Below are 26377 nucleotides of genomic sequence, written 5' to 3'. Positions count from 1 at the left end.
TCCTCCATGATCTCTCCCCCATAATACATTAAGGGGTAACCTTTACTTGCCATAGAAAAACAGACTTGTGAATTTGATACTCTGAGTTTGTTGATATGTTTTTAAAGCTGGCAAACAAACAAAGTGCAGAATGTGAAATTTTTTTGCTTCAGCTGCCACATGGCTAGCTGGAAGCTGTGTTCAGGACATAGCAAAGTGTCTATTCTGATTTCCAAGAACAGCAAAAATATTAAGTTATGTTTAGGGAGAAAAATTCTTATTCTTGATATCATCAAACTTGTTTCTGAAATACCCTCCAATTTCTTCTAGGTGAAGAACCTCACAAGTGAAATAAAAACAAACTTAATTTGACCGTCTCCAAAAGATGTCTAACAGTTCTCAAAGGAATTTCTCAGACTCTCATTTTTCCAAAGTTTCTTTTTTGTAAGTAGAAAACAACAATGTAGTTTGAGTTGTAAGTACATTTCCTAACTCTTAAAGAAATATTCCTTGGATACAACTTGATTTAAGAAAATTTCTATGCAAAATCTTTCTAAAGAAGATAAATTAGGAAGATATTAATTGTATTAAGAAGCTTTTTCACATTATAAGATCCATTAATATACTAATCTCACTGGAGAACTTAAAAATTAATTTATAAAAGTTTTGTTCACTCAGTCTTTGGGAAAACACATTTATTGCATAATCCACGGCATGTGTCAATTTTTTTTATAACAGTGGGTCTATGATACTCAGTCTATCATTCTCTTCTATTTCTCTTTATATATTCAATTTCCTCCTAATGTGCCAGAACAAGAGAATTTCAGAAAAACATCTACACCTGCTTTATTGACTACACTAAAGCCTTTGACTGTGTGGATCACAACAATCTGTGGAAAATTCTTCAAGAGATGGGAATACCAGACCACCTTACCTGCCTCCTGAGAAATCTGTATGCAGGTATATATGTATGAGAAAACTGTATGTAACAGTTAGAACTGGACATGGAACAACAGTCTGATTCCAAATTAGGAAAGGAGTATGTCAAGGCTGTATATCGTCACCTTGCTTACTTAACTTATATGCAGAGTACATTATGAGAAACGCTGGGTTAGATAAAGCACCAGCTGGAATCAAGATTGCCAGGAAAAATATCTATAACCTCCGATATGCAGATGACACCATCCTTACAGCAGAAATTGAAGAGGAACTAAGGAGCCTCTTGATGAAAGTGAAGAGTGAAAAAGCTGGCTTAAAACTCAACATTCATAAAACTAAGATCATGGAATCTGGTCCCATCACTTCATGGCAAAATGATGGGGAGACAATGGAAACAGTGACAGACTTTATTTTGGGGGGCTCCAAAATCACTGCAGATGGTGACTGCAGCCATGAAATTAAAAGACACTTGCTCCTTGGAAGAAAAGCTATGACCAACCTAGACAATGTGAGAGCTGTCTCAACAATGTGAGAGTTGGACCATAAAGAAAGCTGAGTGCTAAAGAATTGATACTTTTGAACTGTCATGTTGGAGAAGACTTGAGAGTCCCTTGGACAGCAAGGAGATTAAAACAGTCAATCCTAAAGGAAATCAGTCCTGAATATTCATTGGAAGGACTGATGCTGAAGCCGAAGCTTCCATTCTTCAGCCACCTGATACGAAGAACTCACTCATTGGAAAAGACTCTGATGCTGGGAAAGAGTAAAGGCAGGAGGAAAGGGGGACGACAGAGGATAAGATAGATAGATAGATGGCATCACCGACTTGATGGACATGAGTTTGAGCAAGCTCCAGGAGTTGGTGATGGACAGGGAAGCCTGGCATGTTGCAGTCCATGGGGTCACAAAGAGTCGGACATGACTGAGCGACTGAACTGAACACTCACGTATTCACCAGAAATTTCACTGCAAGTATATTTTGATATATTATATAAAAGAGATCCTGAAAGATTAAGCAAATTTTCGAAATACTACCAGCTTTGAATGTACCATTGGAATGTTGACTTTATTACTTATAGGAACACAGGCTTTGTCTAATGCAATGAATCCTTCTCTTGAGTTTTATAAACTTGAATTTCTATATACAGTATTGGGTTTTCTTAAGGTAAGGTCCAGGGCTTCCCTGGTGGCTCAGTGGTGAAGAATCCACCCACCAGTGCAGAACATTGGCTTGATCCCTAGTCTGGGATGAGCCCACGTGCTGTGGAGAGCATCTAAGCCTGTGTGCCACAATTGCTGAAGCCCATGCACTATAGAGCCCATGCACTATAGAGCCCGTGCACTATAGAGCCTGTGCACTATAGAACCTATAGAGCCCGTGCACTATAGAGCCTGTGCACTACAGAGCCTGTGCACTATAGAGCCCGTGCACTATAGAGCCCGTGCACTATAGAGCCTGTGCACTATAGAACCTATAGAGCCCGTGCACTATAGAGCCTGTGCACTACAGAGCCTGTGCACTATAGAGCCCGTGCACTATAGAGCCCGTGCACTATAGAGCCTGTGCACTATAGAACCTATAGAGCCCGTGCACTATAGAGCCCGTGCACTATAGAGCCCGTGCACTATAGAGCCCGTGCACTATAGAGCCTGTGCACTATAGAGCCTATAGAGCCCGTGCACTGTAGAGCCCATGCTCCAAAACAAAAGAAGCCACTGCAGTGAGAAGTCTGTGCACCACAACAGGAGCATAGCCCCACTCTCCAGATCTAGAGGAAAAAACCTGAGCAGCAACAAAGACCAACACAGCCAAAAATAAATAAATTTAAAAAAATTTTTAAAATAAGGTAAGGTACAGTCACAAAGCACTAAAATCCAAGGAAGACTTCAAGCTTGTGAAGAAAGGAAAAGTAAATCTTGAAGTTACATAATGAATAAAGTCCTCCTAAATTTGTCTTGACTTAATAACTGACCTGCAATTTTTGGTTGATATTGTTTTTAAATTTGTGGGAAAATCCCCAAATCTGAAAATTAAGGTATTTACTTGCCATTTGTTTCCTCCTGGGCAAATGGGGAAACTGGGCTGGATCAATGTTCCCCAAACATGATTCCAACTGAGAAGTCTTTTCTTTCTTTAAAATAAATATTACAGAGATGACCAATATATAAAAACATTTACAAAATTCAGTTGGGGAAATGAAAAAGGAAGATACTCTTGTTCCCTAGCCCCTTTGCTCCACAGCACGTTGCTTCTGAAGTGCCAAGAGTTAGATGGAATACAGCTTTAAAACCACTTGTCTGTGAGAGCTGCAAAGACTCCTTTCAAATCTGAAGCTACACAATTCTAAAATTTACAAACATTTCTATGTGTGCAGTTATCTAAAGAAGAAGGCCTAAATAATCAAATCTCTATGCTGGGACTTTCTAGGGAATATAAAAGTGTTTGGTATAATATAGGTGTGATGTAAACTACTACAATTAGGAAGGAAAGCTCTCTGGAGATCATCATCATAGAATTAATGGATTCTATAATGTTTCTGTAATTATTTTTTTAATCTAATACTTTCCATCATTTAAAGGAGTCCATGAGGGCATGTATAGTTGAATAAGAAAGGCAAACGGATGGAGGAAAAAAAGTCACTAATATTTCAAAATTGGAAAGTGAAAAGAGTGAGTTTCAATGAGAACCACAAAATAATGACAGGAACTCAGTTTGAAGAAACCCCAAAACATCCAGAAACTCAAAGTAATGAGTTTAATTCCCCAAAGTCGAAAGCAGTTTCCACCCCAGGGTAACAAAAACAAGACCTCATGTTTGTTTGTTTTGGAGTCTCCATTTGGACCTGGAAGGTCAGGCTCTGAACAGCAGAGCCATTGTTCAACATCATTCATCCTGATCGTGGTCCAGCACCTGACCAGGAATTAGGAAACCTGGGTTCTCTATCTGATTCTGTGATTGACTCGCCCCTAGGGTTTTTGAAGAGTGATAGTTTCTTCCCTCTAGAGTATCTGTGAAATGATCTTTTCCCTCTGGATGACAGAGGAGTTACAGAGATTATGCTGTCTCCTAGTAATACTTGGAAATATGCTTAACAAGGTTAGGCTGACATTTTATTACCAATGTTTTTCACTTCAGTACCTAAAACAACATCAGTGAGGGATTATTCTGTGCCAGGACCTTTTCTAAATTCCTTACATAAATTAACTCAATTCTCACAACAGCCCTGTTACTTAGGTGTACTATAATCCTTGGCTTCCTGGTGGCTCAGTGGTAAAGAATCTGCCTGCCAATGCAGGGGACACAGGTTCAATCCCTGGGTCAGGAAGATTCCCCTGGAGAAGGAAAAGGCAGCCCACTCCAGTATTCTTGCCTGGGAAATCCCAAGAACAGAGGAGCCTGGATGGCTACAATCCACGGGGTCACAAGCGTAGGACATGACTTAGCGCCTAAAGGAACAAAAACAAGCAAGCTATAATCCTCATTTTGCAAATGAGGCAGCAAAATTATAAAGAAGTTGAGTAACTTGCCTAAAGTCACACAGTTAGTAAGTGGTGGTGCCAGAGCTCTAGAGCAGGCTTTGCTCTTCATGCTGCACTACCTCGTCCCCAAAGAAGCTGTCTGGTTTCCCCAGATTTGCTGCAATGAACAGGAAGGCTAGAGCATATCTCATCTCTTAATTGCCTGTCAAATCAGATTAGCTAGGTTTTCTCTCACACAGTCAGAGACTATGACATATATTGGCCTTACATTTTTTCCCACTACAGATGCAGGTAGTTGTGGGAGGGTTAAATAACTTCAAAATGGCATTGTAACTGAATTGGACTATCTTTCAATATGTTTGTATTTAGAACAAAAAAAGGCTTGGAAAATTTTGTTAAAGTCATTTTAATAATAATGGCAAATCCTGAACTTTCTGTTAGAGATACTTTGCAATTAATATCAAAGTACCAACAAGATAAAGTGAAACTTGCAGATCAAGTTTCCATGAAGCAGACATTGAATTGATTCTGTAAAGTCTGTGTGCATTCATGATACTGTTCTGCCTTTACTGCTCCCCCCTACCCCACTGATTAGAAGTTCTATCATCAGATTGTACAGGATAGGGAATTCTTAGGTCCCAGCAGAAATGAGAAAACAACAACTGATAGTGTAAAAAAAGTGACAGTGAAAAAAACAATGGATAGTGTATTGCCTGTTGATCACAGCTAGCTGCAACACTGAACCATTCCTGCCCCACACGACACCCCTGGGTCCTACTCACCCAAGATTCCCTGGGTCTGTCTTCAACAGGAGCCAAACAGGACAATGGTATCCAGAACATTTGGCCTTACTGCAGTTTGTTCTAAGACATTACAGTTCAAAAGCCTCTAAGCAACTACTGTGCTGCACTAATCACAAAGAGATCTCTCCTACAGGAACTAGGAAATAATTTAACTAGAGTCTTCCTTCCAAGACTTCAATAATTCCAAAAGTCACAGTGAGTCAAAGGACTTGGAAAGGCATTGAGGCTAAGGAGACACATACTGGTGGGGTTGTATTAACCCTAAATCAATCTGGAAATCGATTCATGTGAGATTAAGAAGAGCACACTGCAGGCTAGAGGAAATAAAGTCTGGGTGTCAAGTTCAGACCCTTGGACCATGTAAATAAGACACCTGGTCCAGGCAATTGAGACATATTTTGAAGTGTACATTTTGTTCACTAACACAAGGATAACCATACGAATCAACTGCCATGAAACCAGAGCAAAGTCAGAAGTATGGGAGCAAAAAGAAAAACATGACCTTAAGTGGCAATGTAGCAAAGAGCAGACCATGGTCCATTGCTGGAACTTTGCTAAGAGGCAAAAGTAGGAGGCTCTGGGTCTCACCAAACCCAGATGGCAATGTAAAAATAAATGAATGAATGCTGAGTAATTATTTATCAAGCAGCACGATCATTCCAGAAACAAAGAAAATATGTAACATAACAAGAAGTATTAAATCAGTCCCAGCAGAGTTTTTACATGGGGCAGTAAAGAAGTTCACATTGATTAAAAACCAAAATGCAATCTTGTGCTTTTGATTTGCTTTGCTCTTAAAAAATAAAAGTGTTTTATTGATATCCATATGTGGAGACAGAAAGCAAAACCTTTCCTGAATTTCACGCAAAGTAAATGTGGTTTTCAATGTTTCACCCATTCCATGTCAGGCTTCCAATTAGCTTTATCAGGCTTATCAGGAAAAACAATAAGAATATATTAATAGCACAGACTTGTAGGTGCTGGATTTCATGCCACTCCTAAAAGAAATATAAATATATATGGGCTTGTCCTTTTTTCAGTGAATAAATAAACAAACTTTAAAATTAACTTACCACGATCACGCAAAAAAAATGAATACCTTTTTAGAAAGAAAATTATTCTTTAAAAACTTCTTTTCAGGTCCACTCACAAAGTTCTTTCATTGTTTACAATGTTTGTGGACCTATTTAGGTTGTTTTGAAAAACAACCACTACTTCCATTCCTTTCTCAACATAATATCTGAAAGGAAGACAAGGAAAAACCTTCAGGAAAAAAAATGCTGTCTTCTAAAGCCTTTGACTACGTGGATCACAAGAAACTGTGGAAAATTCTTAAAGAGATGAGCATACCGGCCACCTTACTTGCCTCTTGAGAAACCTGTATGCAGGTCAAGAAGCATCAGTTAGAATTGGACATGGAACAACAGACTGGTTCAAAATTGGGAAAGGAGTACGTCAAGGCTATATATTGTCACCTTGCTTATTTAATTTAAATGCAGAGTACTTCATGCGAAATGATGGGCTGGATGAAGCACAAGCTGGAATCAAGATTGCTGGGAGAAATACAAACAACCTCAGATATACAGATGACATCACCCTTATGGCAGAAAGTGAGGAGGAACTAAAGAAGCTCTTGATGAAGGTGAAAGGGGAGAGTGAAAAAGCTAGCTTAAAACTCAACATTCAAAAAACTAAGATCATGGTATCTGGTCCCATTACTTCATGGCAAATAGATGGGCAAAAAATGAAAACCGTGACAGACTTAATTTTCTTGGGCTCCACAATCACTGCAGATGGTAACTACGGCCACAAAATTAAATGACACTAGCTCCTTGGAAGAAAAGGTATAACAAACCCAGACAGTGGATTAAAAAGCAGACATATCATTTTGTTGACAAACGTCCATATAGTTAAAGCTATGGTTTTTCTAGTAGTCATGTTAAGATGTGAGATTTGGGCCACAAAGAAGGCTGAGCACCAAAGAATTGATGCTTTCAAACTGTGGTGCTGAAGAAGACTCTTGAGAATCCCTTGGACAGCAAAGAGATCAAGCCCGTCAATCCTAAAGGAAATCAACTCTAAATATTCATTGGAAGGACTATTGCTGAAGCTGAAGCTCCAATACTCTAGCCACCTGATTCGAAGAGCTGACTCATTGCAAAAGACTCTGATGCTGGGAAAGATCAGGGGCAGGAAGAGAAGAAGGTGAGAGAGGATGAGATAATTAGATGGCATCACTGACTCAACGGACATGAGTTTGAGCAAACTCCGGGAGATAGTGAAGGACAGAGAAGGCTGGCAGGCTGCAGTCCATGGGGTCACAAAGAGTCCGACAGGACTGAGTGAACAACAACAAAGAACTCATGAGAACAGTAACACCTTTTGATTTTGCAGGATTAAGGTAGGCCATACAAATTCTCCCAGAGGCTGTGTCAATTTTAATATGCTAAACCACCACTTTCTAATAACATACAGGTAGGCTGAGGGTTGGACACGACTGAGCAACTTCACTTTCACTTTTCACTTTCATACATTGGAGAAGGAAGTGGCAACCCACTCCAGTGTTCTTGCCTGGAGAATCCCAGGGACGGGGTAGCCTGGTGGGCTGCCATCTCTGGGGTCACCCAGAGTCGGACACGACTGAAGTGACTTAGTGGCAGCAGGAAAACAACTGTCAACATAACCTGAGTCATGTGTCTCAACCAACTACTACCTAAGGAAAGTTACATGACTCGGGGAGGGGAAGAGGCAGAACTAAATTTCTATAGCTTCCTGGTCTTGCAGTAAAAAGTGTACCTCTGCACTTAAAAGAGAAGGTGCCAATGCCTGACTAGATCCACACTATTCAATAGACTCAAAATGCTGTAACCACGGAGATGTCACTGGCTACTTGCTTCTGACTTCTGACAGGTGAGACGCACTAACAAATCTCCATAGAAAGGTCCAAAACTTTGCTATGGTATTTAATTTAGAAAGTACTTGACCTGATTCTCAGCTCACATTTGTGAAAAACAGGTTTGGCATGGGTGCCTAATGCTCAGAGTTCTTCAGAGGACCAAGGGATCTAATATACAGTGAGCACCCAAACTTTTATAGGCTTAAATCCTGGTGAGAACTGAGAGTTCAGCCACTTAGATCCATAACTAGAACAGCTACACCTAGTTTTACCCTGGCAGCCTTGACTTCAAATACTGTGTCTGTCTGTAACCTCATTAATTAGCTATTCTCAACTGTTACTCACCTCTAGTGGGGTGGCTTTACTTTTTGTTTTTTAAAATACATGCTGGACCACTCCTCTTCCTCGCCCCTCAAAACTTTCTGAAACTGCAGGGGTAGGGTTAAGGTAATCTTTATTTGTTTTTAATCTCCATACAGGTTATAAAGCAAGCAGAGTTAAAAATCACTAACAGCTACCATTGTTGAATTTCCGATGTTTCAACTACAGTAACTGAATAAATCAGTCAGAAAGTCTTGCCAAAAAAAAAAAAAAAAAATTCATGAATAGAAAAAGATTGAGCTCCATCACAGATTTCAAAGGATCCAAGAATTACTAAAATAACAATTAAAAGGTACATACTTTAGACTCTAAAATTTAGATCAATGCTGTGGAAAGGATATGCAGTGAGACAATTGTGAGTCATATGTGTAAATTGTAATTTTCTAGTAGCCACATTGAAAAAAAAAAGAAAACCAGACGCAATTAATTCTAATATCATGTCTTATTTAGTACAATGCGTGTGTGCATGCTAAGCTGCTTCAGTTGTGTGCAACTCTGTGCAACTCTATGGACTGTAGCCTGCCAGGCTCCTCTGTCCATTAGATTCTCCAGCCAAGAAGACTGGAGTGGGTGGCCATGCCCTCCTCCAGAGGAGTTTCCCAACCCAGAGATTGAACCCAGGTCTCCCACATTGCAGGTAGATTCTTTACTGACTGAGCCACCAGGGAAGCCCAAGAAATAAGCAGTTTTATTAGAATTAATTCATTTAGGGTAGAAGTAGATGACAAATCTGGCCCAACTTCTACACCTTCCAAGCCAAAATCATCTCCTCCTTGCTAAAGTCAGTAATACAGAGCTGAAGCAGCAACCAAGTAGTTTTAAGATCCAAGGTAACTTCCTATGTAAATATTAACCCAAAGCCTCGACCAGTAGAAAGTTTGAATGGTTCACTCTCTGGGCATAAGGCAAATCAGAATTTTAGATTCTTAACCAAAAAATCTGGTTAGCCACCTATATGCCTAGTTTTCAAGTATTTTGACTTCATTTCAGACAACACAGAGATAGCTACTCTTCAGGTTTCTTCATCTAAAATAACAGTTCCACTTACCAATTTAGGCTATTCCATCTTTTTCACTGACTTTAGTACTATCTTCGTTACTTTGTTCATCTAATTGTTTACCTCTTTACTATCAGAGACCTCCAGTAGTACATCTGGGATAAGTGAAGTCATTTCCACCCAAGAACCTAAAAGGACAAGGAGGGCCAGATCCTGAGAGGACAGCTGCATGGGAAGGGCTATCCACAGCTGATAGTAGCTGTGGTCTTTTTCCTGCGGTCAGAGCCTAGCCACTGTGACTAGGTATCGAGGGAGATAGTCGATAAACACTCTAACTTCATCCTTGCTTTCTCCTCCCTGGTCTCCCATTGGGACCTCCCATTAGATTAGACTCTGTGCTCTCACTGCCAAGAACCGGTTCTAATCCTTCCTTGGGGAACAGGTTCAACAAGGCATATGGTATAGTCAAAAAAAACCCACCTGAAGAGTGTTTTAAAACTAAAGATTCTGGGATCTACCCACTTGACTCCCCCGAACTCTAACTCTTCAGAAGAGGAGAGGGATTATGGCACACAGATTTTAGAACTAATGTTTTTAAATGTCCCTTTCAAATGTTAAATATCTTGGTTCTTTTAAAGTGTTTTTATTTTTCCATGCTTGTTTTTGTGCTGTTTTAAATTAAGTATTCATCAAAGATAATTTGTTATTCAAATTTCTGAAATCAATCAGTAAAATCATTAATAAACATAAAGATTTAATAAAAGACTTTTGGGGGTTCCAATCCAAGATGGTGACATGGGAGACTCCTGAATTCACCTCCTCCCATGGCATTAAATATAAAGTGATTTTCAGAACTGAGACCAAAGAAGGATGAAAAGGGAAGGTTAAAAAACACATGTAATGGCAACATGATCTGACAATGTATATACAGTATTTTTTTACAAATTAAGGAAATGGGGAAAGCAAGTGTAAAAACCATTTTATTAACTGTTTTCATAATCCTTTCGGTGGGACCATCCAATTTGTGGTCTTACAATATTATTTCCTACTATAACATACCAAAACGTCTTAGATAAATGGCTGACTCTAGGTTTAGGGAAGAAATCTAAAGCCTGAAACATTTGTCATCTAACAGATAACACAGAAGCTATCACATGGTATTAGGATCAGGTCAAAAGAATCCAGAAGTCAACTTAAGGAGGCTCATATTAGTCAAAAATAAGACAATTTGAACATCAATAAAAAATAATAGCTTTGATGTCTTGAAGCACATTGAATATATTTACACCTGAATTGATAATGATCCTTTTTTTTTTTTAAAGTTCATCTTAGAATGATAAGTATGGTAGATTAAGATGACTACAAAATCTTTGTCACTCTTCCCAGTGAGAAGAGTAACAAAGAACCTATGAGTTACTCTTTCCTTGCTATGGGCTGGTGTTAGCAATTTGCCTATGCAATAAAATGCAATGGAAGTTACATTCTGAGATTTCAAAGCCTAGATCAACATAAGATTTGCAACTTCCATCTTGTCCTAACATTCTTTGGAAACCCTGAGTTGTCATTAGTTAGACAATTCTAATTGACACTCCCAGCTAAGGCTAGCCTCCCAGCCATCCTGACCATCATCAGACACGAACTCACATACATAGCACCTTAGATCTCTCAAACCAGCTCATCTACAGCTAAATATCACCAAGTACTCTTAGTTGATGCCACATGGAAAAAAAGAATCACATGGCCAAGAGCTGCCAAAATTCCTGACCTATGAAATCCTGTAATATAATAGTTTTTAATTTAAGCCACTAAATTTTGGAGTAGCTTGTTATGCATTAACAGGTAAACGGAACATATTTTTATATCTCCAGTAACAAAAACCTAAAACGTGTTTTAAAAAAATTGGTTTGGGGACCACAGAAACTGGAAGAGCTTCAGGGAGACTAGCAATGACAGCTAAAAAGTTCAGAGAGACTTTAAAGGAGGATTTAAAGGAGAGTGAGAAAAAAATGCTAGGGAGTTGGGAAAAGGAGGGCACCCTGATACAGTGGAAGTTTGACAATATTACAGCCTTTAGTAATGTGGAATACAAAAGAGATTAAAAGAAGAATTGTTTGGTTTTTAAGAAGTGTTTTGTGGGGAAAAAGAAGATCTAGAACTCTCTATGGTTAAATAAAACTGTTTCTCATCTCTATTTTCTCCGAGCAAAATATTCTTAAGTTAGAAATGACTTCAGGGCAAAAATCAAATCCAGAGTCCAATAAGTAAAACTTGGTCTCAGATTAAAGCTGTCAAGTATGACTCCAAAACTCTCTCCAAAACATTTAAGGGTATGCCTAGTAGAGTGCCTAGGAATCATATAGGTATGCTTCTTAGACCCTCTCTGCTAGACAATCTGGTGTCCAGGAATCTGAAAGGTGTGCCTCACAGCCCTTTCCAACTAGATGATAGGCTTCTATTTTAAAGTCATTGTCCCAAACACAGCACCCAGACATTCAGCTCAACACTGAGAAGGGCAAGTTTCTGGAATAAAATGTAGATGTTTCTTTTGACTAATTAAGCAAATTGTAATTTGATACACAGGAAGCCCACAAATTGCTTTAACAAAGTGTGTCAGCTTCAACCCAAAGGCACAAAGACAATCCAAGAGAGGGAAAAAAAAAGGAATTTGATTCCCAAACTTCTACTGGCAGGAATCAAGACTGGGAAAGGTTGTTCTTTTGCAAAGAGAAAGGAAAAGAAAAAATGACTCAGTGTGAAAACAAAATCCCGGAGGTCCATGCCAAGAGCTACAGAGAATCATTTCCAGGGGAAAGGACTGAGTCCTGATCAATGAACTGGTGACATCTGCCTAGCTGGAATTCAGAATTGCCATAGACCTTCTTGGCTATGCAACTCCTGTTTTATCCCTTTGTGAATGGAAATGTATACTGTAGACATCTTGCGCCTTTGCCAATACTGTATGTTAGCTATATGGGAAGGGGGTTCGGGTTCAGGAAGATTTGATAAATTTGTCTCTTATTCACAGATGTTCAGATCAAAGGGAATGACATTATACCTGAGAAAATCACACACAAGTAACTTCATTAGCATCTGGATCTGATTTAGATAATGCCTTAGTTCAGACTGTTACAACAAATTACCATAGACTGGGTAGCTTAAACAACAAACATTTGTTTCCCACAGTTTTGGAGGTTACAAAGTCTAAGGTCAACATGCTTGCAGATTTGGTTCTGATAAGAACTCACTTTCTGGTTTGTAGATGGCCATCTTCTAGCTGTTTCACCACACAGAAGAGCAGAGAGGGAAAAAGCAAGCTTTCTAGTGTCTCTTCTTATAAGGGCACAAATACCATTCATGAGGGGGCTCTACCTTCATGACCCAATTAACCCCCAAAAGCCCCACAACTTGATATCATCACACTGGGAGTCAGGATTTCAACATAAGAATTTTGGAATGGACATATTCAGTCTATAACAGATAATGCGTATTAGGCTTCAAAGAGGAGGCCACAATGAGATGAGAATTTGGAGGAACTGGGGAGAAGATAACTCTCTTTTGCACTTGGTAGGAATGTAGGAGTGTAGCCTGAAGTAAACTCTGTGTGTGTGCATGTGCTCAGTCACCCAGTCTTGTCCAACTCTTTGTGACCCCATGGACTGTAGCCCATCAGGCTCCTCTGTCCACAGGATTTTCCAGGCCATAATACTAGAGTGGGTTGCCATTTCCTAGTCCAGGGGATCTTCCCAACCCAGGGATTGAACCCCTCATCTCTTGCATCTCCTGCATTGGCAGGTGGATTCTTTACCACTGCACCACCTGGGAAGCCCCAGCCCCACCTGGGAAGTAGCCACAAATTCTTCAATGCCTCTCGCATTGAAAGGTGGCATCTCACATCTTCCTCCTTGAATCTGGACTCACTTTAGTGGCTTGCTTGGTCAAAGAATGCAGTAAAAGTGACACCTTAGAATTTCTATGACTTAGAAGCCTCAAGGCTTCTATCTGGCCCTTTTGAAACATTTGTTGGTAGACCTAACCTGTCATACATAAAAATCCAACTACTCAGAGATCTTTCTGCTAGAGGGGCAAGGAGTAAGCTCTCCAAATGACAGTCCTAGCTAAGCCTAGCCTTTCAACCATCCCCATCAATGCACCAAACACATGAATCACTGTCCAGAGCTATAGACTAGACACAAAGATTCCTATCTCATTCTGTTCTCTAAAAGATTAGGTAACAGCCTAAGTGAAGACACTATGAAACTTCAGCAAGTACTATATAAATTCTATAAAATAGATTACCCAATCTGTACATCCATAAAGTGACACGTGTACACCTCTGTAATTTATGCATTCTCCAAATCTATGAAATGACTCACACTCTTTCCCACCATGTCCTCACACAATGGACCTGCACAGTTTTCTTCCTTCCATTCTGGCCACCCTGCTGTGCACTGACCTCCAACTACAGACTCGGAGTCTGTAGCCAAGTCAACACTGAAAGATAATTTATTTTTACATACGAGGGGCAAGCGTTCATCCATATCCATCACACCTTTGCAAACTATCAGGCTTTTCTTCCTCCCATACAAACTTCCGAAAATCTTTATCTAGACATGGTATCGATTTTTAACCCTCAATCCATAAAGACCAGAAACACTTCAAATTTCTCATCCCCCTCGCTGGATGCATTTAAATAAATTTCCACATGCTGAGAGCTGGATTTTTTAACCATATCTCAAGAGAAAGTAAAAGACCATTTAAGATATATTTCACAAATGTATTTTTTATTTGAGATTTAATCTAGATCCTCCTCTAAACTGTTACCACTATATCTAAAGTAACACAGTACCGTTTTCTTCCCCTTTGGATTTAGAACTTTCAAATATGTATACAAGCCTACAATAACCTCCCTTTAGTCACAGGCTCCCTAACTATATTTAACTTTTGCAGTCTTGACATTCCTCACCCCAGCTCTTTTTTCGAAGCAATTTTGTTTTGCTTTCATCTGTGATACAATGACAGTTGGAACCTAAAGCTGTATTCCAGGTGGGTCTTGAGTTACTTGCCCTTTACAAAGTATTTTTTTTTCTGGCCAATCAATTTTATGATAAATTCAAGTTAGGAAAGTTTTAGCAAGTTCAGCTAGAAAAAGGACAAATTGTTATAAATGGAGGATATTCATATAAACTGTGCAATTTCCTTTGATTTTTCTAGCTCCCTTTTCATATCCTCAGCCAAAAAGTTACCAGATTTTAAAATCTTGTGAAATTCTCCCAGCTAAATCAATAGACATTAGTAACAATAAGATAAAATACAATAATCCTTTAACAATAAAAAGCTTATAGCATTGACTGAGTCCAGTGAACACCCATGTACAACTGGAAGTAAACCCAATCTTATTCTCCTTTTTTCTTTATAATGATGAACTACATTGTTGTCACTTCTTATGTTAACTTGAGTTTTCATACAAGTACAAGCTTTCCTTTGGTAAACATTTTATTCCAAGAGTTTTAATTCTATTTTGTCAGTGGATGCTTCCTTCAGAGTTTTGAGTGCATTTTCCATTTTAACAGCATATTCATATTAAGAACTAGAACACTGATATATTAACAAATTAACATCAAAGACCGAGATACCCACAGATTGCACAGATGAACCTTCAGCCTAAATCTCATAGTGCCTGGAATGGTTTGCTTTTTTATGTTTTCCATATGAACAGTTTTCTACCCACACAGCATTGATCATACTCATGCGATTTTGAATTTGGAATATGTTCATGGGATCCTATAGCCAGAACTTTCCCACATTCAAATCACAGAAGAACTATAGTATATTCATCCAAAACTTTCAAAATTCTATTAAATAATTTGAAAAATAATTAAAGCATACAAATGGCAAATTATTCTCCATATGTAGTATTTGTGTGTGCTAAGTCACTTCAGTCATATCTGACTCTTTGCGACCCCATGGACTGTAGCCCACCAGGCTCCTCTGTCCATGGGATTCTTCAGGCAAGAATACTGGAATGGGTTGCCATGCCCTTCTCCAGGGAATCTTCCCAACCCAGGGACTGAATCATCTGAGCCACTCAATTCAATTAAATTTGTTGAAATCAAGTCAGCAAATATTTATTAAATGCCAGAAATTTGGGGCCTCCCAGGTGGCAGTAGTGGTAAAGAACCCACCTGCCAGTGCAGGCAACGTAAGAGCCATGAGTTTGATCCTTGGGTTGGGAAGATCCCCTGGAGGAGGGTATGGCAACCCACTCCAGTATTCTTGCCTGGAGAATCCCATGGACAGAGGAGCCTGGTGGGCTACAGTCCATAGAGTCACAGAGAGTCAGACAAGACTGAAGCAACAGTGCACAGCAGAGTAAGAAATTTAATAATGAAAAGAAACAATCTTTACTACATAACAAAGCCCTTATATCTCTATTACCATTAATGTGACCCTTGCTTTTCTGGTAGACTTTAAATTGGTAAAGAGGCAACTCATTTGACCAACTTGTGTATGCAAAGCAGAACTTCAGTGGCTATCTTTGTTTTATATCACTTCTGTGAAATAATCAAGGCATCTCAATATTTATTTTGGGTCCAGGGCTGCCAGGTATGGTAATCAATCATTTTATAAAAGTTACTTTTCCTCTGTGAATTTTGATATTCTTGGCCGTAAGGTGAAGGGATCAGACCAGATGATGTCTGAGACCCTGTCCAGTTTTAGGGTACTTGGATTTTGGTCTGTCTGGTTAGAAGGAGCATGACTTGCACTAGACAGATGCTGCTCTATTATGTACTGTAACAACAGCTGAAATACTGACTGAATTTTGGGGACGTTAGAGTTTGAAGACCATAGCAAGATCTGTTGAGGGCCTGTCACATTTGCGGTCAAGTTTTGCTAAAATTGACAGATCCTTTTCCATGCAGGAGTGTGCAGACTAGCACCAGTTGCCAGTCTGCCCCTAGGGGCCTTGCTTGGCCTTGCACTCTTGGATCACATGAATGTACATGGTGTCTCAACTAATGGCGACTCCTTCCCTCTCCCTCAAATACTTCTCTCAAGAAACGTTAAATATCTCCATGAAACTTTCCATGATCTCTCCAGATAGGGGTCCCTTCCTCCCTGATCACTATTCTAACCTGAATGTATCTGTGGTATTACATTTACATAATGGTAAATAACGAATTACCATTATTTAAGTGTATTCTCATATATTAAGCCATCAGCTTCTTCGGGGTAAGGATCGTGACTTATTTATCTTTGTATCTGACACAAGAGCCTACCACATAAAAGATATTCAAATAACAGTAACAGCTTACATTTATAGAGTACTTATTAAGTGGCAAACACTGTATACAGTGAGAGCACAGAGTCCAAAGCACTGGTCCACCTGGGAATTCCCAGAATCACACTTTTTAAAACAGCTCTAACTCCATTTGGGATAGGTTTACTGAAACAAACAAAAAAGTTTGAGAAATAGATTTTTTGGTATTTGCCACTGGGAGAAACTGGAGGAGGAAATGACAACCTACTTCATATTCTTGCCTGGAGAATCCCATGCACAGAGGAGTCTGGGGGGGGCTACAGGGGTCGCAGAGGGAGTCAGACTGAGTGACTGAGCACACAGCGGGAGAGAATGACCACAAAGGCAAACCTGCAAGCATCAACGTCTGTAACGGAAGTCTTCACAGAGTTGTCAAACATAAACAGGGTCCTGTGTGGATGGAATCTGGCATCATCAAATACTGCCACCCCAAGGTAACTAGTCTGGGATTTCCAAGTGAGGGCACTGGAAGAGGGACAGCCAAAACTAGAGTAGCATCAAGCAACACTGTCTGGATCCAAACTGGGGCCTGACACCTAGTAAGTTCCACTCCAGCAAGGCCTAAGGAGTGGTCACAACTCAATGCTTTTAAGGGATCAGGAAGCTAACAAGATTGAAGGATATCTTGCTAGAAAAACATTTACAAACACTGGGATAAAAGAAAATATACTATTTCTCTCTTTACTATATTAAAAAATAATAATAACCACAAGAAAATCAGGAATGGTGGGAACTACAGAGAACTAAAGAGAGAAACATACACCGTTCCAGGCATCAGCTGCCAAAATCTTTCAATTTTTCATGGGACACCAGATTTTAAGGTGAAAGTTTTCAGTTCTGAAAATATTATTAGCAACCAATCCAATTAAAACACACACATGATGCAAATAAACTCTAGATGTGGCAATCAAACCTGTTGGTCAGATTTGGCCCATGGCACACAGTTGCAACCTTGGAATTAGAGGCTCTGAGTTTCCAGCATTTAGAAAAGAAGAAACAACTTCATGGGCAAATATGGCTACTTGTAGTCAGAAATAAAACAGAGAACAGAATTCAGCAAGTTAGACCAAATGAGTAGAAGCAGAGAGATCTGGATGTAAAGCAGGAGAGAGCCCAGAAGTTAGGAAGATCGGTGGGTTAAGACAATAGTACCAGAAATCCAAACCACAGAGAACAATCTGAGCCAGGACATGTTTTGCCCAATAGAGCCTTCTCTTCTCCCTGCAAGCTGAAGCTGGGAGAGGGTGGTGGCCATCTCTGGAACCAGGGTATGCACAAGGAAGTCAATGTGGGTGGCTGCAAGAGAAAGCTCTCTTCCTACAGGTGTGCTCTGATCCTGCTGGAACGGAGACAGTTCAGCTGGGATTCCAGGGAGATTCTTAGGTTAGGGCCCCTGAACTTTCTATTCTAAATAGGAAGCACACCTCAGAGACAAGAAGGTTAAGCCCTCCTATATTTCAGAGCCTGCCTTGTCTGCCAGGGTTCCTCACGTGTTCTACAAATTAAGCACATTTTGCTATGACATCAATGAACAGCACTGGTCCCAGGCAACAACATTCAGGCCGATTCCTCAAATGTCAGTTTGCACAATCTGCCCTCTTTCTTGTAGACCACCCAGTCTTCCTATAATGATTCTACATTGTCTCATTTATTTTCTTCATGGCAGTAGAGATCCCAATTTCCTTAGTTAAATTTCATTCCCTCCCTTATGCAACTGCTGATTTATTTGTAATTCCCTGACTCTCTATTAGTCAGTTCAGGATGATTTTTTTCTCTCTAATCAGCTGAGAAATATAGCAGAATTGATAAGCTTTTACTTTTACTTTCCTACTCAGAGAAAAGTGAGAAGCAAAAAAAAGAGGGGGGGGGAATGTAGGGGAGAAAAATTAAGTACAAAGCAATTAGAAGGGAAAAGAAACAAAGAAAGCAGATGCTACATGTAGGTAGTTCATAGTTCATAGTGTCCTTTTTGCTGAGTGTTTTGAAAGAAATGGACAAGAAAACAGTCTTAATGAATTTACCCTATCATTTGGTGCAGCTCATGTTATTGCATTATTGTAATGAAAAACACATCAGAATATGTCTAGACACATGACATACTCCTGGTAGAGAGTTCCCTGAACTTCAAAAAAATTGTGGTTCAATTTCCTTCTGGGAAACGCTCCAATGGCAACATTTCAGGTTCTTGAAAGGCTCTTCAGAATGACCGCCTAAGGGGAGGCCACCTCCACAAGAAGACTTAAAGCACCAGGGCACTGTACGGGCTGGCAGAGCTTTCCATGGGAAAATGGTCCGAACAGCATGGCCCCCCTGGAGAAACTCCATGTACAATAATTCACTGATAGCTTTTGCTATGTACAGAGTAGCTGTGACAGTCTAAATAAAACACTAAAAAGAACCTGTAAACAGAACAGAAGTAATGAAATACTTTGTTTTGGTGATTCTTTAATTTTAACTATATATGGATTAAACAAATCCAATTGGTATAACTTTCACCAATGTGTTGATTTAAATCAAATTCTATAGACACTGGAAGTCAGGAAAGGAAAACAACACCACATCTCCATGGTACACTACCTATTAGAGGGTAAAAGATGCTACGCCTGTGCTCTCACAGAAAAGTCAGGAGAAGAGTAAGTCCTAAACTGCAGTAATCAATGCTTAGACTGTAATTCTGGCTATGCCACTCCCAGACTTAAATCTCTAAATGCCTGAAGCTGGGAAAATCACATAATCCCCTCTTATACATCTGTAAAACAAAGAGTACAAAACAAAACAAAAAGGATCCAATATTCAATTCAACTCGTAGAATTTTCTAGGATGCTATCACATACAGGACAGGATGATTTGAGAGGTATGGGGATGCTCTCTGTCTATACTCAACAAGTCAAAAAGCATTTCTTGAGTGTATAACCAGTACTACAATTAGAGCGATGAATGGCCCACCAGGTGAATACAATAGTCTCTAAGGAGTCAACAATCAAGACTGGGAAAGAGGATTAACCCTAGTTAAATAATTAAGAAGCATGACAAAATTGAATATAATTAAATGCAGAATGTTGAGAGTTTAGATAAGTTTATAGGAGTTTAGTCGATGGGCTAGATAATAGAGAGGATATCTTATGAGAGATGGAATTTTAGTTGGGCTTTCAACCATGAGCAGATACAAAGAAAGGCATTCTAGAATGGGAAAATAATATAGCAAAGGCAAAAATTGGGGAATTTGTTGTGGAGGCATGGCCAGGAGCAGCAATTACCATGGATTTTGGGATACTTCAGCTTGACTGGTACTTATTGGAAAGGTGCCAGGTAAATCAGGCTAGAAGGAGCCAAACTTTGAAGTTTTAAAAGCAGGCCTGGTGGAAGTAAAATCTCTCTCCAGAGAATTTAGCCCTCAGTGCAATAGCTAACCCAAAAGAAGTTTTCCTTACCCTAAGGAGCAGCTCATGTGCTCAATACACACCACAGTCCCACACAACAGTCAAGTCTCAAGGCCAGAATGCAAGCCAAAGGCCTTTGCTGAAACCACCTCCACTTGTGCCACAGACAGTCATGACCTCACTTTCAAGTTCAGGAATTGTTTGAACTATGATTTCCACTGATCCTCTTCCCTAGCCTGTATCTCTGAACAACTGTGAACTATAAGCCCCTAAACATTCTAAATTCGCTTCTGTTCGGTTAGATAAACCAGATTGTATCCCTTCCAGACTGACGGTAATTCTACCACCACCGCTACTACCGGCATGAACACCCCATCCTATGAAGTAACCTGTCTAGGTCACCTGTCCTGTATTTTGTCCTAGTCATTCCGTCCCACAGTCTATCTCAATTCCAAGGTGACAAAAAAGTTCTGTCAACAAATAATTATTAGATACCTACTATGTATCTGGGAACATTACATACCTACTAATCACTGGGAACACAAAAATCTGCCGGCCACAATACTAGGTCCTGGGGGTACAAAAATTAACAAGATATGATACCTGCTCTCAAAGAACTCATAGTCTCTTTGGGAAAGACAGACAAGAAGGCAAACTGGATCAAGAGAGTAATCTATTGTACCTCGGGAGAGGGACTTGTCCAGAGGTATCTTTATGGAGGAGGTGACACTTCAACTGATACGTGAAAACTAAGGAGGTGTTTGAGGGACAGAACAGATGAAGACGAACACTCAATACAGAGAAGATAGTATGAGGGAATACCACAACTTGGGTTATTCAAACCTGTCTTCCCACTGAAAACAATGTTAGTCAATGCAGAAAAACATCTTAAACCCATTAAAAAGCTAACACGTATAGAATAACCAGGCTAAAATCTAAGGGAAACAGAAACTCAGAGAGGTGAGCAGAGCTCTGGAATTCATTTTGCTCCAAGACATTTGTCAGCTAGGTAACTTTGAGTTTTTATTTGTAGACCTCTTGGGATGAGAAGAAATCAAAGCTCAGGTCCTTTAAGGTAGAGAGACATATCAAAGAGATCCCTACATTCAGCACTTTCCCCAAAGGACTATATTCTCAAGGAAAGGGTGAACTAGAAGTAAACTCACCCTATCCCATACCCAACCCCAGGGGACTGTAAAGAACCATGTCTTTACTGAGCAGATTAGAAGGGAAGTCCTTAAGAAGCTGCAACCATAAAACGATCTTTGAGTAAATGTGAAGATCTAACTTACATCACTTTAAAAAAGTACCATGAGTACCATGAGAAAGAGTAAAATGCAGAAACAGATCTTCAACAGACTTCAGATAGTGAATCATTGTACATATATTATAAAACAGTTAATCTTACTATATTAAAAGAAATTAGAGAAAAGTAGAATAAAATTTAAAAGGAAAAGGAAAATATCAATATGTACCCTAAGCAAATCTGAAAAGAATAGATTTTATACAGTTGAAAAATAAAACTAATTTAAAGTGTTTTTGCAACAGTTGTAGTAAAGATTAGATCAGGCGAGAATCATCAGTGAATGCCAAATCTAGGGGGAAATTTTTATAAGGTGAAGTCTATTTAGTTTTGTTGTTTTTGTTGTTTGTTTTTACCTGCACAGCTAACTTATTTACTTGATTTTATTACCTTCTACAGACAAAGGGTTCATTTTTTAATTGATGTAAGAACTCTTAACATGAGACTTACCCTCTTAAATTTTAAGTCTACAAGAGAATATTGTTAACTATAGGCACAATGTTGTAAAGTAGATCTCTTGAACAGTTGCCCTGCATAACTTAAATCTTATACTCACTGAACAAAAACCCTTTCCCATTTCCCCTTCCTAGAGTGAGAATATTTGTATCATCTTAAAGTGCTACCCTTTAAACTGTTTATTAGTTTCAAGAGGGGGGAAAAATAATTATACAGTGGAGCAATCAGATAAATTGACTGATTGATCAAAATTACTATCAGGACTTACAGATATAATACCCTGAGAAAGAAATGGCATCACTGATGTAGTATTCTTGCCAAGAATGCATAACCTGACCCTAACTATGAAGGAACATTAGACAAACCCCAAGTTAGAAATATTCTTTTTTTAAAAGGTGGGTATAGGGGCTATAGTCTTTCAAAATGTAACTATCATAAAAGACTAAGGAAATGTTTCAGATGAAAGAAGGTTTAACAGACATGACAAGTGAATACGATACCTGACTCCAGACTGGACACTGAAATGGAGGAGAAAAAATGCTATCAAAGACATACTTGAGTCAACTGAAAAATGGAATACAGCAGTAGATTAGATAAAAAGCACTGTGTGTGTTAGTCACTTAGTCATGTCCGACTCTTCGTGACCTCATGGACTGTGGCTGCCAGGCTACTCTGTCCATGGAATTCACCAGGCAAGAATACTGGAGTGGGTTGCTATTCCCTTACCCAGGGGATCTTCTTGACCCAGGAATCAAACCCAGGTCTCCTGCATTGGGGGCAGATTCTTTACCATCTGAGTCACCAGGGAATCACTGTACCAATACTCTAATTGTTGAACTTAAATTTACCATGTCAAAATTTACTGAAGTTGATAACTTTACTGTAGTTACGTGAAAATACCCTTATTCTCCAGAAACAAATAGTGAAGTAATCAGGGGTAAAGGACCATGATGTATACAAGTGCTACAAGTGCTTCTATTCCTGCAGCATCTCAGGAAAGAAAAGCTCTAGCAGGAGATTGATACAGATGTCACATATGAAAGGAAAGCATCAAACAACACGCACTACCCGAATGATTGTGCACTTTTTAAAATTTACTTGGACTCCATCTTGTTAAAAAAAATTAAAGAGCCTTACAAAAATGCATATAATATGTAAAAACCCAACAAAAGAAAGTAAAGATGAAGCAATATCTAGCAACCTAGAATTTTCATTCTGAGTGAAATAAGTCAGAAAAGCAGAAACATTGTATGACACCCCTTATACGTGAAATCTAAAAAGACATAATACAAATGAACTTATTTACAAAACAGAGAGACTTGTAGACTTAGAGAGCAAACTTATGGTTGTTGGTAGGGGGAGGGAATAAAAAAAGGCTTCAGAAAAATATTTACATATATATATACACATATATGCACATATGTATATCTATATAAAATGATTACTTATCATGTATATATACCTTTAATTTATATAATATATACAATTATACATAGAAAGATGGAGCAACAGAGCACAAATGATTAAGCAAATGGAGTACAATCATAATAGGCATATCTGGGCAAAGAGTTAACAGATGTTCTTTGTACTGTTTTTATTTTTTCTTCAAGTTATCCATATGTTTTAAATGTTTGAAGTTATTTCCAATAAAAAGGTAAAAAATGAATCACAATGAATAGATTCAACTGCAATCCAGATAAGAGGAAACTTAGGACACTAGAAAGCAGGGAAGAAGAAATTATTCAGAATCACATCACAGTGGGAAAAAACAGAAATATAAAAGAGAGGTTAGGAAACACAGGCTTAGGAAAGAGGGCAAATATATGGTTAACTGGAGTTTAATTGAAAGAGAAGATAAAAATACTGAGGCAGGAACAGGGACAAAATTGAAGAAGTAATGACTAATACTTGTAAAGTGATAAGAGCCACCAACCCTAATTCATGAATCATAATGAATCTTGAGCAGGTAAATAAAATGCACCTAAAGGAACATCAGAGTAGAACTTCATTACACCAAAAAAGTAAAAGCAGCCAGAGGAAAAAATAACAGATTACTTCCAAACAGCAGCAGTTTGGCAGCTGACTTCACAAAAACAAAACTGAAGTCCAAAAGTCAATGGAATCACAACTTTAATGTGCTGAGAGAAAACTGCCAACCTAGAGTTCTACACACAGCAAAATTATCTTTAGTATAAAGATGTTTTCAGGCACATGAAGAAATTTTCCTTCTAGCAAACCACAGATAAAGGAATTTTAAAAGAATATACTTCAGGGGAGAGAGGAGGGAGGCTCAAGAGAGTGGGGATATGTATAATAATGGCTGATTATATGTATAATTATGTTGCTGTATGGCAGAAATTAACATAACATTGTAAAGCAATTTTCCTCCGATTAAAAAACAACTTAAAGAAAGAATATAGGTCAATGAATGTGATCCTGGAGGGGAAGGTCTGAGATGCAAGAAGGAATAACAAGTAAAAAGACTGCTAAATACACGAGAGGATACCATGAACAAAAGCACAAAGGCAGAGAGCAGTCTGGTATGTCCTGAAAATTGCCAGAAGCCTTGGAGTAGGTTGGTAGAGCAGACAGTTAATCTCTCACATTTACCAAATACAAATCCTACAGTAAAAAATATTAACCACGTGTGTGGAGAAGGAAATGGCAACCCGTTCCAGTATTCTTGCTGGGAGAATCCCGTGGATGGAGGAGGCTGGCAAGCTGCAGTCCATGGGGTCACAAAAGTCGGACATAACTTCCTGACTAAATAACAACAACAACAACCATGTGCTACGAATAGCCTAAATTTTAAAAGTCAGTATATTATGGTTGGGGAACTAGGATCTTGTATGCCACACAGCACAGCCAAAAAATAAATTAATAATAATAAATAAAAATTAAAAAGCAACATGTAATTTAAATATATATATACTATGTATAATATAAATTATACACAGAAAATTTTTAAAGGATAGAATTAAAAATAAAATATAAATGGACTTTCTGATGATTTCTTCCTATAGTCTGAGGCATTTTTATTCTAAAATCAGGGTTGGCAAACTAGCCTGCAGGTCAAATTCTGGGATATCACCTTTTTTTGTAAATAAAGTTGTATTGGAACACGGTAATACTCATTTGTTTGCATATAATCCCTGATTGCTTTCATGCTGCAACAACTGTTGTATAGACCATGAAGTCAAAAATATTTGCTATCTGGCCCTTACAGAAAGTTTCCAAACCCTGGGCTTGAATATGGACGGGTACAAGGGAGGCAGGCTCTTAAGTCACTATAATATGGACAGAAACACACAGGCAATGCCAAGTACTCAAAGGAATTTAAGCAGGAGAAAGGTCACTCTAGCAGCCATGATGTAAAAAGAACAGATCAGAAAAGGGAGACATTAGGAGATTTTCTTCTATGATGTTGATTAAAGTGCTTTCTCTGAGACCAGTTTCCCTGTCAATAAAGTGGGAGTGACAATTTACACAGAGTTATTTTGTGGGCCAAATAAAATAATGTGTAATAAAGTGTGTCTTAAATGTAAAAGCACTATAACAAATTAAGGTATGATGTTTTTACTTGCAGTAGATTTTCATTAAATGAAAGCTTCACAAAGAGTTATATATGTTTTGTTCTCTCAGTTTGGCCTGCATTCTTTGATACTAAAACATATTGTATTAGTATCACATAGCTATATTGAAATCATTTAGTACCATCTAATTTTAGATGCAATTTAACTGTATTAATTGACTTAAACTCACTAGTTACTTGCCTAGAAAAATACTTCCATATGCTAATATCCAGTGTAATTTATTTGCCTGTTCAGTTAAAATGATGCTCCTTGGTTGAAAAATATATTGTATAGGCATTGACTTCTTATTAACACCTAGCATGCATATCCCATGTAAAAGACATACAAAGGCCATAAAGAAATAATACAGCAGAAAAAGATCTGTAAACATAATTTTCTTTTAATTTTTGAGACTACCAAAACATTAGGAGCTAAATCAAGCATTTCAAGTCTTTAAAAAAAAAAAACAAAAAGAAAACTTATGTGCTTCTCTTATTAATACTTAACTCTATCATCATATTAGTTGATCATTTTTCAGACTCAAGGATATGGTTTTCAATAGCATCTATCTGCATCCACCATCTCATAACACAAAGTGCTGAGAGCATTATCTGTGGCAATAACAGATTATGCCCTCCTAATTTTTAAATGCCTCTGTCCTTCATGCATGTACAAATATGTGCTTATGAACACATGTGGAGATGTTTTTTTAAAACATGACAGCAAATTGGTTAAAGAAAAAATACATTATTATCATCAGTGAAGATAGGTGAGAAACAGTACCACATGCATCCTAATAGAACTGCAGGCTGTTTTAATTTAAATTAGTTTCAGCCTTCTCTGTTGAAAACAGAAGTAAATCATGTAAGGAAC

The 26377-nt window shown here is 38.5% G+C and overlaps 1 protein-coding gene across 4 annotated transcripts in view; it reads right to left on the bottom strand.

Moving 5' to 3' along the window:
- The window catches only part of SLC25A21 (solute carrier family 25 member 21), a 519679-nt gene that overhangs the window by 403334 nt on the left and 89968 nt on the right, over positions 1–26377 (bottom strand). Inside the window, exon 1 of one of the 4 annotated variants that reach the window (XM_044932760.2) lies at positions 5181–6523. The exons of the other annotated variants lie outside the window; for them this stretch is intronic. The gene's annotated coding sequence lies outside the window, so the exon portion shown is untranslated. Of the gene's footprint in view, positions 1–5180; positions 6524–26377 lie in introns of those variants that run through there. 4 annotated transcript variants of the gene reach the window in all.

Source organism: Bubalus bubalis, chromosome 20, assembly GCF_019923935.1.
Source record: "Bubalus bubalis isolate 160015118507 breed Murrah chromosome 20, NDDB_SH_1, whole genome shotgun sequence".
Taxonomy (NCBI): Eukaryota; Metazoa; Chordata; class Mammalia; order Artiodactyla; family Bovidae; genus Bubalus; species Bubalus bubalis.
Note: the sequence above shows the minus strand (reverse complement) of the source record. Positions and strands in the feature narration are given on the sequence as shown.